Here is an 18,152-nt window from a genome sequence, read left to right on the forward strand (position 1 = left end):
CTTTATAGGGCATATATATCCCTTGAACGGAGCTGTGGCCCCCTGAATTGGATCCAAACTCAGCTGCATTCACAATTCCCTACTTTTGATTGGCGCTCCCCACCAATCCGCTGGCTGCTCAGGACATTCAAGCTCCTGCAGAAGGTTTAGCAGTGGTGATGCAGGCTCTCCCCTCCCCTGCCCCGATAGGGAGAGCTTGTGGATAAGGTACTCAGCAGGGAATCAGGATTCCTATGACTTTGACCAAATCACTGAATCTCTCCGGGCCTCCATTTCCCACCTGCAAAATGGGGAGAACACATCCTTTGTCTTGTCCATTGAGACCGCAAACAGAGCGTGGAGCAGGGACTGTCTCTTACTTTGTGCATGCCCAGCACCTAGTGTAACACCTCTGTGTAGGCCCATTCTCTGTAAAGCATGTTTGCTTACGTGTGATGCTGCAGAAATACTGTATCACTGGGATTTTCTGAAAGCACTCAGGGTTGACCTAACTCTGCTCCAACTACATGCAGTGAGAAAACTCCCAAGGACTTCAGTGGAAGCAGAGTGAAACCAGGGCTGGGTGCTTCTGAAAATCAGACCCCACAGCCTGATTCTGTGTCTGCAGCAGGGTCTGATGGGAGTCACTCCTGCTAGACAGTAGGGACCTGATTTTTCCCAAGTGCTGGCCTCCCACAACTCCAGCCGCTTTGTCAGGACCTGGGACCGCTCAGCAGTGCTGAGAACCCAACCCTGTGCTCTTCATAGCTTTGGGGGCCACATGACAACTTGTTATGCTCTGGACCTAGAAAGCCCCCTCTCCCCCAGCTTCACTCTTTTGAGAATCACTGTAGCCTTTTCCAAAGTATCAGTGTGTTAGCATTGCCTGCTGTCCGTTTATGTGTGTGTGTGTGTGGGGGGGGAGAAGGACACAATTTTTTCAGGCTCCTGGGGAGCAGCAGTAGAGGGGAGTATTCTCCCAGGTCCTGTTCAGAGCTGGCTGAATAATCTGTGATGGATTGTTTACTGGATGCACTTAGCCCGTTTGTGGATTGTCTGGGCAAAGATGGTGAAATTCTCAGGGTCCTTCTGCATTCAAAGCAGCTGGTAGACCTCTTCAGCGAGAATTCATGTGTGAATATTCAGAATCTGAGTTGTGCTAGTGATGAGTTCCATAAGTCATGTGATATAAGTTTTGCTCCCTGATTGGATGGCTTACCTTAACAACCAAGAGCAGAGTAAATTTTTAGTAGCACCTTCAAGTGTGAAATTGACGACTGGAGCTCAAACTTCCCCACAGTTGGTGTGAGGGAGGCTGAATGGCAGGAGGACTGGGGGAGAGTGAAGGCCAAATGACGAGGCAGTGCAAACACAGGCCAATTCCATTATGAATGTGAGCAAACATTGAAGGGAAGGTTGGCTTTGAGGCATCTGTCCATTGTGTGTGTGATCCATGTCCCCAAGCTGTCCCCATGGCTCATGTGTGGAGCGGTGAGTGGAATGGATCCCAGCTGTGTTCTCCAGACACATGGTTCCCTCAGGGACAGGTCCCTCTGAGCAGCTTCTTCAGGTCGAGGTGGAGAGCGCTAATGGAGAGCCCTGCAGGTGACTTGGGAACAGTTTCCCAGGCACACCTGAGTACGTGTGGGGAGGAGGCAGGTCTGCAGGGAAACAGCTGTAGGGGGATTTCCCCTGCATTGCATGCTCCTCTCCAGCAACCCTATCCTCACCTGCCAGTCTCCATGGCCCGTACCCCCATGGCCTCTCTTCAGAGGCTGCCGGCTGGTGCTTGTGTTTCTCCTGATGGTGATACCTTGTGCACGGGGTATGGGACAGAGCCCCAGCCACATTTCCCCTGGACCTCCAGTGATCATCACAGGGCAGCCCCTCTCAGTCCTGCTACTGTGGGCTGGAGGTGAGAGGCTCTGAGTCCCACTGCCAACAACCGGCCTCCATGACTCTGTTCTGTTCCCAGTCAGGGCAGGGTTCAGCTGCTGGAGTGGGCAGGTGACTGTAGCCCACGGACAGGCTTAAGGAGCACTAGCTGGCATGTGGGCCATGCCCTGGCAGCGTAGGAACCACACCGACAGCTGAGATGAGCACAGGTCACAGCATTGCTGTGGCGCCAGGGAGTGGGCGAACCGGGAAAGGAGAGGCCCACCATGGGGCTTAGAGAGAACCTCTCATTCAGACCCCCCTTCAGCTTTGTGGCTTGGGCTCATCTGGAGAGAAAGCGCCTGAGATCTGAGTGGGAAGGAACAGGGCCCATCCATGGAGCGGGTGATACTTTCCAACATCCCTGAGCCGTCTCCCAGAATTCCACAGCATTTGGGCACCTTGCTTGGCGCGAGGCTTTGCTGCTGGTCTGGAGGCACCCCAGGCCTGCCTGTGAGGGGCTGAGCACTTACAGCTCCCGTTGGCTTCAGTCGCGGTTGCGGGGACTGAGCAGCTCTGAAGATCAGGCCCTTACTGTCTGGCTATTGCCTGTGGCAGCCATGCTGGTGCACAGTAAGTGCCTGCAGTGGTTGGACGGGTAGTGCAGCTGTTTGGTTATGGTCTCTTACACCAGGTCAGCAATACCCCTCTAAGGTCACTCTGGATGACTCTGGGCCTGTTACCCCTGGGGCTACTGTCTGCCCGTCTCAGAGGGTCTGTACAGCTGTTCAGTCATTGCCTGGGTTCTGCATACTCCACACGCAGCTCCACACGCAGCTTCTGCAGCAAGACACCTGGATTCTGCGTTGCTCCCACTGCGCATAAATTAGGAAATGGACGAATTTTCTGAATTAAATCGGGAACTGATTGAACTGGTTTGGAAGGGGTTGATGGTCAGTTCAACTCGTTTGTGGGGACAGCGTAATTTCCAGTCTTCAGCATGCCAAAAATGTTGATCTTGACAATGCCTGATGGCACTGCCAAAGTTGTCCGGGGGCAAGCTGGAGGTTTGGACAGCTTGTAAGGGGCAGCTGAAGTTATTAGAACTGGAGAAGTTATTAGGTGCAGTCTGGGGCTGTGGAATAAGCACGTTAGCTGGAAGTTTCTGCTAAAATCAGCAGTGTTGAAATCATCATTGTTTTCATTTTAAATAACCCTCTTTGAGTTCCAGAGCCAACATCCTATTGTGGTGGATGGGGGCAGTTTACACCTTTCTGAGATCTTAGTTCAGGCTCTCTGCAGACGTCATTGGGGGGATGCACGCTCAGGTCTGTTTGGCAAGATTTTCCTCACAACCCTTGGAAAAAACCATTGAGATTGCAACTGCAGAATCACTGTGTACACTGACCCTGCTGTGCCTGTCACCCTGAGAAGGCTGTCCAGCAGTAGGAGTCTAGTAGGTGGTGGTGCTGCACTGAGTGCCATGCCAGCCTCTTACCGCTGGGCATGTCACAGGCTGTTGTGATCCCACTAGGTGAAATAGGCCTGTCATTCTTGGAGTGGCTGTACAGCTGTCAGATTGTTGTTGGTCACCTTTTCAGATACCGTTTTTGCCTTGCACACAAGGGGCAGCTGTAAAGCTGTTGCATCCCTGCATGTCACTTCTGCAGTGGCGGTGTGCTTGTACTGTGATGATTACCTGTCCCTCCTGGAGTGGCTGCACAGCTCTACAATTATTACCTGTCACCTCTAGAGTAGCTGTACAGCTGTCAGAGTGTTGCCTGCCACCTCGGGAGTGGCTGTGCAGTGATTGCCTGACACCTCTGGAGCGCTGGTGTGTTTGTACGGTGATGATTACCTGTCCCTCCCGGAGTGGCTGCACAGCGAGGCAGTTATTGCCTGTCACCTCTGACAGGAGCTGTTCAGCTGTCAGGGCATTTCTTACTGCTCCTGGAGCAGCGGCATGGTTACTCCATAGCTGTACGGCTAGGCGGCTAATGTCTGTTGCTTCCAGGCAGCCTTTCTCCCCTGGAGCACGAGCCAGGTTACCGTGTCACCCTTGGAGCAGTTGTGCAGCTGTCAGGTTATGGCCTACCCTCTCTGCAACAATGGTATAGTTACTGCCTGTCATCTTCCAAGTACGGTGCTGAAGATGTGCCTGGCTCCCCCCTGAGCATCCGTAAGGTCTGTGCATGCTAACTAACTTTTCCTTGGGAGGGGCAGCAGGGAAGGTATTGGAGGTGGATCCCTGGTGGAGCTGTGGGTGGTGCAGTACAGCCCGGCATTGGGGTGGCTTGTTGAATAGGCCGCTAGCTATGTCCTGGTTCTGCAGTTAAAGGGGCTGTTGGCAGTGGAAGTTCTGGCCCAGCGTTGGGCAGCAGTGGTAAGTGCAACCCAGTCCTGGGGTTGCTTTAACGGGCTCATTTGAGAATGGCAGAGTGAGCCCAGTAATGGGGTTACAGTCCAGCCTATGGGTGAGGGAGCTCTGGGCCCCACGCGGCCTTTTGTACTCAGGGCTAAGAGAAAACAAGTAAAGAAATTGGGATGGCTCTAAGGTGTCTGGGCTTGGATACAAGTGCCTTACGGAGGAATCACTAAAGCTCTAGTTAGCCAGGATAAAGGGAGAATATCAGGACTTCTGACTCACTGGCTGGTCAGCACACAGGAGAGTCCTGCACTGAACGAGCAGCAGCTGCTAACTTGGCTGAATGCGCGACCAGCAGGAATGTGCATTCCTGGGCACAGCGGCTGCACTGCAGGATATCCTCACGGAGATGGGGCACATGGTCACCAACCTTCCAGCCACTGTGATCAGTTTGTGAAAGTGAAATTCTTCCGTCTCACCACAGAGTGGCGCCCTTGTTCTATATGGGCTCAACAGGGCAGTATTTGTTTGGGGCAGGTGAGAAGCTATTTTAAAGGAACCTGCTTCAGTGTCGGGCAGTTGCTGGGCCTGTTTTGGAGTGTGCTGACCCCTGATCTGCAGTAGTTCTGTGCCTAGTGAGTTGCTGAAGGCTGAGAAAGGGCATTGGAGTTACCTGTCATGCTTGGAGAGGGTATTTCAGGCTTGGCCTGTCTTCATGGAGCATTTAGAAGGTCAGTGTTCACATATGCCCACATATTCAGAAACACAAACAGAGATGGGCCAAACCCAGGACTCAGACTCTCAGCTCCTTTGAATTTTGGGGAGGGGACAGTCTGAAATCCAGCTGGCTCTGAACCACCCTGTGGTTCCAGCTTTGAGTCTGACCAAGAAGCTGGAGGGAGCCTGTCGTTTCTGGTGCCAACTTGGATGCCTCTGCAATCTCTCAAGAGCAGCTGTTTTCATGAGATTTTCACTATGTGGGGCTGAGCTGAGGGGAGCACAGCTTGAGATTTCAGTGCCCTCAAATCAGGGCCCAAATGCTATCCGTGGTTTTACTTCACAGGCCAAACACTAGCCCAGAGTTAATCCTGAGCCAGAGCTGAGCACTGGCTCCACCTCTGTCTAAGCAGAGACACAGCTGTGAACACACAGGGAAACAGGATCATACACACACATTCCTTATCTATTTGCATGGCAGTAGTATCTAGGAGCCCCAGTCCTGGTCCATGACTCCATTATGCTAGGTGCTGTAGAAACAGTGCATGCTCACATACACCCTCCTGTACCAACACATCCATATGCGTACACACACAATCACACACACTAACTCACATGCATGTGTGTGCAGAGACCCCCAGACATGCACACATAAAAACATACATGTGAAACCAGGATCCAGACACCATGCACTAATACATGCAAACACACAGGTACCCACATATGGATGCAGCCACTGTCCTGCAGTCACACATGTTTTCCCGGCCAACCCCTTCTCTGCTTGGGTGTGCTGTGCCCATGCTTTTGCTTAAGGGCCCCATGATCTGCTTGTCTTCCTCCTTTTGGGCTCTTACTGTAGATGCAGCTGGAGAGAAAAGCTCAAGGAAAAGTTCTGCCTTTCTTGCTTGGCTTCTCCGTACAGTAACTCAGCTTCAGGACTGCTCTGCCTGGGGCGGATTGCAACACCTCTTCTGCATCACCAGCTGCTTTCTCAGTGGTGGAGAAGTTGGAGTAGACTGAACTCTTCCCCATGGTATGAAGGAAGTTGTGGTGGATTTCAGAGGCTGCTGAAAGGTTGCAGATCACTGTCAGTAACCCAGGGACCGGGCCCCATTCTGCAGGGTGCCATACATTCACAAACAGCTGGCACCTGCCCCAAAGAGCTTACAGTCTCTCAGTTTTTTCTCTGCCGGCCCTGGAGCCAGGAGGTCTCTGTGCATCCAGAGGAAGGAATGGAGCACAGGCAGCTGCAGGGCAAGTTCCTCCCATGCTGCCTATATCCTTTTCGAGGGGTCTGACTCTCTGACTCATTCCATTCTTGGCCTCTTTGCTGAGACTGCCAGAGAGGGCCCCTGGGTGCCAGCTGTGTGAGTGGGTTTGTCATGTGTGGACATCTGTCCCTAGGAACTGGACTGAGATCCACCAACTCGCTCCACACAGGCGCCCAAGCAACAACCACAACTGATCTGTCACTCAGCCAGGGCTGCCCGCTTGGCTCTGCTTCCCTTTCCACCGCTCTTCCCCTAGACCAGTAATCTCCCGCCGACGTCTGTCTGGGATGTGAACGAATGACTTGTTGCTTAGATGTACTTTTATGGAATCACTTCCCTTGCAAGTCAGGTAGGGTGCAATCCCCCCACTGGCCTCAAAGGGGCAGCAAAACACTATGGGAAAAGTTGCTCTTTTACCCCTGCTAATACACAGGGTCTGGGTCTCCTTCCAGATGAACCAGAGGGCTGGTGGCAATGGGGGTTTCTCTACCTTAGGGCTGTGCATTGAGGGAGAAGTCAGCTCCATTGTCCTATCCAAGAATTATCCCTAACCCCCAGAGCTGATGACCATTGTAGAGTTTAACAAGAAGGGGACATATAGCTCGTCTCCCACTTAAAAAGCCCCACACTAAGGGGAGGTTCCTGGGATGATGGATGTGTCCCATCCCAAGTAGAGTGAGAAGTGGAGTGGGCAAACAAGACAGGAACATGGGAGCATCATGCCAATCTGCACAGGGCTCGGGAGCGTGAGTGGAGATGCTGGTGCAGGTCATGGCATGCCATACGCCAAGTCATTAGCCTGGCACAGTGAGAAGTCCTTCAGTTTGTGTGCCCTGGCACAAGGCCCTGCTGCAGGAAATGATAGAATAAAGAGAAACCTTTGCAGGTATCTGTGCCCTCTCCTGCCAGCCTTTCAGCTACAGCTCCGAAGTGGCTTTGCAACCGTTAACTGAGACCCCTCAACAGCACTGCGAGGGAGGGAAATGGAATTACCCCCATTTCATCCATGGGGAAACTGAGGCACAGAGCAATGACATGACATGTCAAAGTCCCCAGAGTGAGTCAGTGGCAGAGACATTAAAGGAACCCGGAGAAATCCATGTTACACACAAGCTGGCACCAGAATCCATTCATTGGTCTTGTGCAGCCCTGGATCTCTTTTCCCAGGAGTTCCTGTGGCTTAGAAAGGAGGTGACTGAACTCGAAACTGGCCATCAATTTAGAGAGCGAATACGCGATGCTGCAGAAGGCCTCCCTGAGTGACAGTGCTAAAGGAAGCTGGGATGAACGTACCGCTCAGAGCGCTCTCCAGAGCCAGGTGGGCGAGGCCTTAGTTGCGTCGGCCGTTCACATCTGCACGTTTCCCCCATCTACCCGAGTCTGGCTTGCATGGAATCCCCATGTGTCTCTGCAGGAGGCCTAGGAACAGAGGCGTGGAGGCCTTAGAGATGGAACAGCCCAGTCCAGTCCATCATCTGCCTCCCACCCATGATACCAGCTGGCTTTGGGGCCAGGGTTTCCATACAGCTGCATCCCCAAATGCCTCACAGCATTAAACAACACAAGCAATGGGAGGGGGTGATGGAGAAAAGAGATGTGTGCAGAGGAGATTGGAAAGGAGGTAGCGTGGGGTTAGGAAGGGTGGTCTAGTGGTGCGGGATTTGACTTGGGAGTCAGGAGACCCAGGTTCAATGCCCAGCTCTGCAGCAGTGTTGTGAGACTTGGGCAGGTCGCTTAGTCTGCCCTGTGCCTCAGTTTCCCATCTGTAAAATGGGGAGGGTACTCCCCATGGGGGGGGGGTTATGAGGCTCAATCCACTCCTGAGGGTGAGGGACTCTGGGAAGGCTGGGCTGAATGCAGACGAGAAGGCTCTTGCGCCAGCAGTGCTGGGGGGACCCAGCGTTTGAGGAATGCAGTGAAACTAATATGGATTTAAAACAAAGGTGGGGGTGATGGTTAATCTCTTCTGTTTCCTTGTGCAGCCTGCTCCCAGCACCCCAATCTCTCCTTCGCTTGGGGAGCGACCTTTCTCCAGCCCCGCTGAGCCCTCCCCCTCCCTATCTGCCAGTTTCCAAGCCCCTCGAGTCAGAGCCCCGGCACCTTGTGCGCCCTATTGATAGCTGGTAATTTATGTAAATCCCCTAATAGATGGATTCTGGGATCAGGATGGCGGGGTCGTGTGTGAGATGAGATTAATATGTGTGCAGATTTCCCCTCCGAAGGGAGAGGCAGGCAGGACTGGCAGGTTGGCTCTAGGTCTCTGCCCAGCCCCAGGAGTGCCTGAATAACACCAGGTGCTGGTCCACAGCTAGGACTGAATTCTGCCTCCCGGTGCTAGGAGGGGCAGAGACACCAGGAAGCTCCCCACCTGAGTTGGCTCGTGCCCCAGAATTTGGGGCAGGAGAGCACAAGGAGGGGCATTTGCTAGTGGCTCTTGGGGGATGGAGGTGGTATTTGGGCAGGACCAGGCAGTGACACCACCTCCCCATGTATGGGGGGGAAGCCAGCTAAGATTTAGTCCCCCCTCTGCCTCAAGCACAAACCCCAAATGACCTGGAGTTCTGCAAGGTACTTTTGTTGCTGTCTCTCTTTCTTTGTGAATTTTGACATCTCCAGGAGCTGGCTGCACCAGCAGCATCAAAGGCCACAACAGAGGCCGCTGCATTCCTGCTCTCTTCGAGTCCAGCGAGACACGAGGAAGCGGTAGAGATCTCCTGGGAATGTCTCTTCTCCTGAGAGTCCCAGCCCGGCTTTGCAGGGACAAGTTAGAGCAGATCAACTTCCCGGCCCCAGGATGCTCACCATAAGAACACGCCCAGGTCAGAGCTGGGGGGCATTCCTCTGGCCTGAATCAGGGCCAGCAAAAGGCAGTGTTAGCTGCACGGCAGGCAGGAGAGGTGCTTGGCATTCAGTGAGTGAGCTCTGCTGAGACAGGAGTGGAACCTGTAGCAGGGAAGCCGGTCGCAGGAGGCCAGAGGTGGGAGTAAGATAGTGGGTCTGGTTTGGATTTTGGTATAAATCCAGAGTGACTCTGCTGAAGCCAGCAGAGCGACACAGGAATGAGTGAGATCAGAGAGCCCAGTGTAGGGGACAGGACATGGGGACAGGAGGCTGCTGTGTCTGACACTTCCCCCTTAGTCACTTTCTCTCTTGTACCCTCAGCACGTCAATGACACCTGCCTGCACCTGCTTTCCGGCCAGTGACTCCTGCTTGCTGCCCACACCGCGCTCTGGGATGCCTGATCAGTAGTGCTCAGCGCCCACATAGCCCCAAAGTACTGTGTATAGCCCAGCCCAGCCTAGCTCCCACTCCTACCCGTCAGGAGATCTCAAGAGGAAAGAGCAATTCTGTAGGCTCTTCCTCCTCCTGAGCAGAGCCCCTCTGCCCTCCCCCCTCCAGCGGATCCACATGAGCAGCGCCAGGGATGCAGACTCCATTCTCTCTGGCCTGTGTGTGTGTACCTATACTGACACATAGGTGTTGCCATTCCAGATCGGCCCATTGGTCCATCAAGGCCAGGGTCCTCCAGCTGTGTCCTCTGGGTGCAGATTTCTTTCCATACGGCTACATCCCGTGCAGGTTGTGAGCAGCTCTATGTGGACGTGCTGCCATGTTGGGACAACAGTCGGCAGTGGCCCACACAAGAATTGATGGGGGCACGTTGGCTCCGAAGGGGAGCCGAGGAGCCCTCTTTTCAAAGCGGGGGAGTGTACTGGAGGGAGGGGCCCTGTGGCCTGATTCAGATGTTCCCAAGGAGTTCATATTCCACACATGACATTTAGAAACCAGGAATCTTGCTGATTTATAGGGTTTGATGCGGTGGAGTATATTTCACGCTGTGTCATTTATCCTGGCTCTGCCAAATGGATACGTTGTGTGAAATGTCAAACGTACGGAAGCTTTGCTGATCGCTCTTTGAAGCATTGGTTTCTGATAAACTAGTCGGGAGGGACTTTCCTGGCAGGGACTGGGAATTGGCAGCTTTCCTCTCATCCAGCACAGGGCCTAAGAATAACCCCCTGATGGGGGACTTCCAAGGACAGAAACCCACGGCAGTGCAGAGACCAAGCCCACTGCAATACACAGCTTGGGTGGTGGGGCAAGTGACACCATGATATCTGTCACACCTGCTGTACACCCCCAACCAGCCTTCTGCTACCCAATGGCCGTGTATCACTCCTTCTGTGGTTAGATGTTGATAGATGTTTGGCTGTGTGTGTGTTCCCTCTGTGTGCCGCCCCAGCCCCACGCAGACAGCTGGCACGGCAGACCTCAATCAAACTGCCCAATGACCACAAGATCCATTAAGGGATGAAGGAATCCAGCCAGGTTTATTGTTGATGAAGCACGGTACTACTATCCTGCAGACTCTACGGGACCGCTAATACATGTATGCATGTAACGATGGACCAGCTCAGTGAATGGTGGGACTTTCTATTCCTCCCTAGACCAGACAAAGAGACTCCCTCTGAGATACATCTTTATACCCTAATACAAACAAGTTAGTACTGCCCCTCTGACATGGCTAGTTTTCACCCATCGCATTATACATGTTGGTTTGATTAAAACATTTTTATTACACACTGTCATCCTGACCTTATCTTTTAGGAGGGGTCAGTGTGTTCCCGTTATCCTTGGGGAATGGTTTTGTACCATCTTTGATATGGGGATGTTTTGGTACCACTTGATATTGGGATGGGTTTGCCGAGCACGTCTTAGGAGTGTGTGTTTCTGCAATACCAGCCCTGTGCTTGCCGGGTTCTGTGAGCCCGCAAGCAGGCAGAGCCTGAGGTTTGCTCACAACCTGACTTTGCTAACTTTGCTTTAAATTAGCAAAGCCTGCCCACTACTTTAGCTCAGGCCTCATACCAGGCCTTTGATACACAGACTTAGATCTTAAGCTTTCTTTCTACTACACCTTCCACCCCCTGTGTCTCTTCCACTACCCCATGGCCACGCAGGTCACCCTTATCCTCCAGTCTTCTTTGCATTCCGTTATCACCACATCCAAACCCTCCCCCTGTCCCCTCCTCCGCCACTGACCACTCCGATCTCCCTGCCCTGTGCTCTTGCCTGCTGCTGCTGCATCACCTCCAAAATTCCTTCCCGTCTCCCATGGCCCCCTGCTTGCACTGTGTCTGCTCTGACGTCCTGCTCCACAGCGTGGCTATTTTTAACTCTTCTGTGTTGTTCGGTGGTGGGTTTGGGTTTTTTAAATTTTTAAATTTTGTTTGCACTGGAAACCTATTGTGTGCTATGTGCCTAGGGAATGAATTTCGGTGTCAGAAGAGGAGAGCGGTCATCACAGGCGAGTGATCAAACTGGCTCTGTAAAAAGAAAATAATGTTTTCTCCTCCAACCCTTCACAGATCCTAACGACGGGCCCCACTGGAAGGCATGAGGAAACCCTGGGAGTGGGTTGTCTAAATGGCACCAGTTCTTCCAAGCCAGTGAGGGTCCCTGCTTGAAACCAGCAGAGAACATGAGTGTGGAAAGCTGTTCTGCTGGAAATCCACAGGACTCACCAGAGAGTTCTCAGCAGCTCGTTCTGTGCTCTGGGGGTGGGTGCAACTTAACTGGCCGTGGGTGACCAGGGAGCCCCTCTCTAGAGTCACAGGCCCAATTCTTGAGCCTGCTGCCCATTTCAGAATGCTGCTAGACATTTTTAATCCAAAACTTTTCTCCTGATAAAAATGGCTTTAAAAATAGGTTTTGTTCCCTCGCTTTTCTATTGTTTTGTTTGGGGGGATCCCAATTTTTTTTCTTTCCAGGGGTCTCTGGTTTTTCCCGTCATACATTTTAAGGGCACATTAGATCCTCTAGTCTGAGCTCCTGTATATCACAGAGCAGAGAATTTTACCCACTTACCTTTGTGAGGAGCCCTTTAATTTGTGCTTGACTAAAGCGTCTCTCCTGGAAAGGCTCCAGTCTGGGTCTGAAGACAGCAAGAGAGAGAGAGCATTTACCACTTTCCTTGGTAATTTGTTTCAGTGGTTAATCACCCTCACCGCTGAAAACGTGTGCCTCATTTCTGACTTGAATTTGTCTGGCTTCAGCTTCCAGCCGTTCTTGTTATGCCCCTTTCTACTAGGTTAAAGAATATCTGGTATTTTCTCCCTATGAAGGTACATAAACACTGTCATCAAATCACCTCTTGATCTTTTTGACAAGCTCCTTCAGTCTTGCATGGAAAGGCATTCCTTCCCCCTCCCCCCCACGCTTTTGAATGACTTTTTGTGGCTCTTCTACCTTGCCAGCAAAGGGGGGGGGGAGGGGTGGGAGATGGGGGATAAAGAGGGAAAACCTCCAAATCTCCCAAAAATTTGGTTTATTTTTTTTACACACACATCAACAGAAAAAAATGCAAAATATTTTGCAAAATATAGTTACCATTTCTGGAGGGTTTTGGAGCTAGAGATTGGAGCAGGCTTTCACTATTTGAATGAAGGCATTAAAATGACAACAGATCAGCACATATGATCCTAATTTCAAGGGTCTAGGTGAGGATGGGAATTGTTCTTCACAAACCTCCATGCTCCTTTATAGCAAGTGAAGGCACCTCCCCTGCATGGCCTGCCTGCTCTCCTAGCCCCCTCTCCAGTGTATAACCTGATGGGATGGTAACCTAATGTGGATGAGTTGAGGCTTTATGTACATGCAACCTGAAAATGATGCAAACTACAAAGCTGAAATTTAGATGAGTGAACAGCACAGGGTGTGATCTGACAAAGTGGTAAGTGAGAGACATAATGGCACCTACAGATCAGAGACTTTTGTCCCAGGACTTTTTGGTGTAGGACTCCTGAGTTCTCTTCATGGCTCTCACTCACTGTGACCGTTAGTAAGTCACAGCATCCCTGCTCTGCCCCAGTTTCCTCCTCTGTGAAAGGGGAAGAAGAAGAATATCAGTGGGAGTTTTGCCCAGTGTTGGATCAAGTGATCAGGCCGCTAATATTTCCTGTATTGTTTCTGGTTTCTATGCTAAATGCATCCAAACAATCCCTTGATTTTCATTTTAAACTGTGGTTTGGACATTTTGGTGGCATCTTCATTTTGTTAACCAAGGAGACTCCTACATCATTCTTCCTCTGAGGACTGCACAGGTTCAGAGCCAATCTGTATAGAAATAGCTTAGATTCTTTTTGCCAAAATGTACCTTGCCTTACCCCATCCAAGATGATTCTCATCTGCTGCCTTGTTGCCTGGTGCATTAGGATTAATGACTAAGTCAAACAATTTTATGGCATTGGTAAATTTTGCAGGCTGACCGTCTGTCCTTTCCAAAAGTGATTCAGCAAAGCACTTAAACAGGGTTTTAACTTTAAGCCCATGCTTTAGTCCCACTGAAATCAAGCAGACTTAAGCAAGTAGGTTAAAATTAAGTTCTTGCTTAAGTGTTTTCCTGAGAACATGAATAAATACCAAAAATATCACTGGTCACAATTCTTATTAATTTATTAGCAATACTTCCTCCAGGCCACTGTTAAAAAGACAGTAGAAAGGAGTTTAAGGCTCAAATTTAGGTCTTTGCTTTAAAGAAGTTAAATACATCTATATATTTTTGGAAAACATTCTGGAAGAAATGGGTTTTCATGATCTTTCTTTAAAAATGTCAATGAAAACTATTTTGCATCTAATCCCACCCCCCCTTCCCCTTCCTAGTATGGCCAAACCCAAATGTTCACAAATCATGGATCCCGTGCTAAAAGTCATGATCATTTAAAAGTAATGTCATATATTTAAGGTTAATTTTATTTGCCTTCTAACATTAGAGACTTTAGGGGGTCACACTTTTGAGTTTTTCTCTGCAACCAGGAACTTCTTATTTTAAAAAAAAATGAAAGCTGAGATTCTCAGATAATAACCAGATTCCAGTAGCTGGGGGCTGTCAGAAAAAAACAACAACCTAAACTGTGCAACTCCCAGTAAAATCACAAGAATTGGCACCACCACATTCACCATTACCCCAAGCACAGCAGCACTGTGTTGTTTCTTGAGTTGGTTGTAGAAATTTCGGGGGAACCATATTCCATCAGATTTATGTGGTTCCATCAAAGCTGAAACACTCTGAAATCAGGTTGATTTTTCTGATTTTTCGTTATGAAGAAAACTGGAAAAATGTTCTGAAAGTGGCAAAATGGCTCATTTTGACATTTTTGGAACCAAAAGTTTTGATTTTTCCTTTCGAAATGACTTTTCATTTGTTTTAGTTTGTATTTTCTCATATAACACAAAGTGTAAAAAAAAAGTCAAAATTGCAATGAAATGTTTTGAGCAACCTGAAACAGTTTTCTTTCACAGAGAGTTTTTAAATTTTCAGTTTTCATTCCGGTTTGGAAGGAAGCCAGATTTCAAAATCGTTCACAAAATGGGACGTCTGTCCTCCATCTTGTTCTGATTGTCACTCCAAACACAATAGAAATCGTGACAGGTTTCAGAGTAGCAGCCGTGTTAGTCTGTATTCGCAAAGAGAAAAGGAGTACTTGTGGCACCTTAGAGACTAACAAATTTATTTGAGCATAAGCTTTCGTGAGCTACAGCTCACTTCATGGGATGCATTCAGTAGAAATCATGTTAGGCTGGGGGAACCAGGAAGTGAAATTGACCAAGCTAGTTTCATTTTACAAGCTAAACCAGCATGGCTAACCCCAAGGGATGTTCAGAAATCATAAGCAAAGCTCCCCACAATTATGAGATTAGTTTAAAAACATCACAAGATCTCAAAACCACCAATACGAAATGTGGGGTTGTTTTTCTCTGCGTAGCCGTTTGCGTGAACTGCAGTCATGTTTTGCAATCGAGATATTCTCTGCAAACACAAGAATTAGAAACGTTTTTTTTTAAAATTAAATGAAAGCGGAGATTCTCCCCCCTAATCTCATGATTCCAGGATCTGGCACTTTAAGTAACACCCAAGATATCCAGATTTGTGATAAAAATCATGAGAGTTGGTGATACTGGCTCAGTTGCATCCGATGAAGTGAGCTGTAACTCACGAAAGCTTATGCTCAAATAAATTGGTTAGTCTCTAAGGTGCCACAAGTACTCCTTTTCTTTTTGGCTCAGGAAGTAACTCAGCAGCAAAATATTGATATTTCACACCTAGCGTTAGACCCAGTGGGCATAAGGGATCCCCTTATATAATGCCTCTCCTCTAAGCCTCTTGCAGAGGTAGGTAGCATCATCCCCATTTTAGAGAGGGAGCAGCTGAGGCCCAGAGTGACTTTAAGTGGTTTGGCCAAGGCCAGGCTGCGAGTCAATGCAGCGCGGGAAATAGAATCCTGACCTCTGACTCCCAGTCTTCTGCCCTGACTGTTAGGTCATGCTGCTATATTTTTCTGACCTGGTGCAAAGTAAATTAAATTTCAAACCTTAGTTCAGTTTTACTCTCATAAGCGTCTGATACTTCAAATGCTACTGGATGTACCTCTTAATACCCCAGGCCCTCACGCTGATGCATTTGGGACTTCTGTGGGTGCTGGGGGGTTGCAGATCCTAATGGAATTCTCACACCCACTTTATCTGAACAAATGTAGAAACTTTTCCCGAGCTTCACTGCTGTTCTTTCCAGGCAGAAATAGTTCTGCAGCTTCACTGCCTGCCGTGATTTCTTTTTCCTGATAGATGATTACTATTCTACAAAGAGCTACCTGTTGTACCAGACCCAAATTAGGATAGTCTGCTGCGAAGAGTGTAGGATTTAAACAAAACAGTGTAGATGGGGCTTTGTGGAAAGCTTAGAAGATTGAAGGTTAATGTTGTTTTGTTTTTATAAATGTATTATTAATATTATTGGAATAGAAATAGCTAGAAATAGACACCTTTTCCTATTTAATAATGAGTATAACTCCTTTGCATTCATGTGATCACTCATATCTGTTACACTGAAATGTAAACAGTCAATGTACCATGAGGTTGAGACTTGAGGCCCTGATTCTGTAAAGCATCTAAGCATATGCTTGCTTGAAATCAGTTGGACTATTCGCATGCTTAACTGTGCTGGACCTTTGGTCAGTCTGTACTGACAGATGCCCTTTTGCTTATAAATGAAACCACCCCTAAATCAATAAGGAAAAACCCTATTTTCCTCACCTGTTTAACAGCACTGCTGTATACTGGTGTAAGATCCGTGAGTATTCTGAAGTCTACAGTTAAAACAATAAGAAAAAATAACACTTATCCTTACGAATTGCACAGTAGTTCTGCATCCGTGTATAAATCACTTTTTTTTTTTTTTTGCAGCAGAATCTGCTATCATAGGCTAACAGGCATGGTCAATGCCTCACCTGCTTTTGTAACAATTCAAAAGTTTAAAGGGACGATGTCACCTTGATCTATTTTTAAAGTGACAAATGGAAAGGAATTCCCGTTTGTCACAGAGATCCCTTTTAAACTTTATCTCCCAATGTACTGTGTCAAAAAATCCTTTAAAAAAGTTTTAAGGTTTTTTCCTGTACCCTTCTTGATGTTTCTAAGGGCTTTTGCAATGTACAGGTAACTAACTGTACATGAGAAACCGTGAAATTGACTCTACACAGATGAAAGAAACTCAGGGCCCGATCTAAAGCCCATTGAAGTCAATTGGAGGGCTCCCTGGGGTGGAAAGGTTGGCCACTGGGTAGGACACTGGATGTGGATTCAAGAGACATGGGTTTATTGCTACTGTCCTGCTGGGGAACCTTAGGCACCTCACTTGATCTATCGCAGGCCTTGGACCCCAAGCTGTAAAAAGGGGATAATATTTCCCTACCTCGTGTGTGTGTGTGTGTGTGTGTGTGTATACCCAGGATACAATCTGTTAATGATTGTGAGGCCCTCAGATGGTGTGGTGATGAGGGCCAGATAAGTACTTGGATAGATAGGCAGATAGATACACTCAACTTCTTTCTTTTAGAGTGATCTTCGGTGTTACTTGTAGCTATAATAGGTACAAAATGATCGGGCCAATGTGATTTTTCAAGTTGACGGGGTCTATTTAAAATGACTAAGGCCTAGATCCTCCCAGGTATTTTGGTGCTGACTTCTAGGGATTTCAGTGGAAGTTAGGAGCTGAAGTTCCCCTGTGGATCTGGATGGAAGCCCTTTTTTCCGAGATAGCAAAGCTATGCGTTCTGCTTGCTGTCTCGCCCCATGCGTTAGTGTACTGCAAACTCATGAAGCAGCCACTTTGTGGGGTCTCTTGTTTACCCAGTGCAATAAAGAGATTCCAATGAGCCAGGCATCAAAACAGCAATCAAATCATTTGAGAAGCCAGCAAAATTCTTAACAGCAGCCCTCAAGCTGCTCTTCCCCCAAGCTCGCACTCCAAGCTAATTGGACACAGGTGCATGCTGGAACATTAGTTGCAACAGTGGCAGTGTTTAGTACAGGCACATGGCATTCTAATGAACCCATATCACATAATTAACTTTTTGCTGGATGTATACACTGCAAAAAAATATATCTGATAACTCATTGCTCAGACTTCACCTGTGGGCCTGAGACTAAGAATCTGAAGTTCAAGTTCAAGAAGAATTGATAAGAAATTGGAAAAAAGCTTTCATTGTAGTTTTCATAAGAGGACATTTATCTAGTACGTGCATGTGCACCAGCATCTGGGTGTGCGTTTCTATTTGTGTTTTCACTTCCTGTCTCAAACTGTTATGCAGTATTTCTGCAGCTGCTTCCTTCCACCCCAGAGGTAGCTGGATTTCAGTGTTGTGTGAAGTGATTCATTCATTCATATGTAGGGCTACATCATGCCTGCACTTACATGAATGCACTAGAAAGAGGGTGCAGGAAACTCTTTCCTTGACCATCAAGCGCACAGGGCTCAAAGGGGATGGCTGGGGAATCTGTTGGCAACTGCACTAGCCCAAGAGGCATGTTTCTGGGTGGGGCGAGGGTACACAGGGTGGCTACCCTGAGGGAAGTTCTGGTACAACACTTGTACAGGTGTGGCAAG

This window comes from Chelonia mydas, chromosome 7 (genome assembly GCF_015237465.2).
Source record: "Chelonia mydas isolate rCheMyd1 chromosome 7, rCheMyd1.pri.v2, whole genome shotgun sequence".
NCBI classification, from domain to species: Eukaryota; Metazoa; Chordata; order Testudines; family Cheloniidae; genus Chelonia; species Chelonia mydas.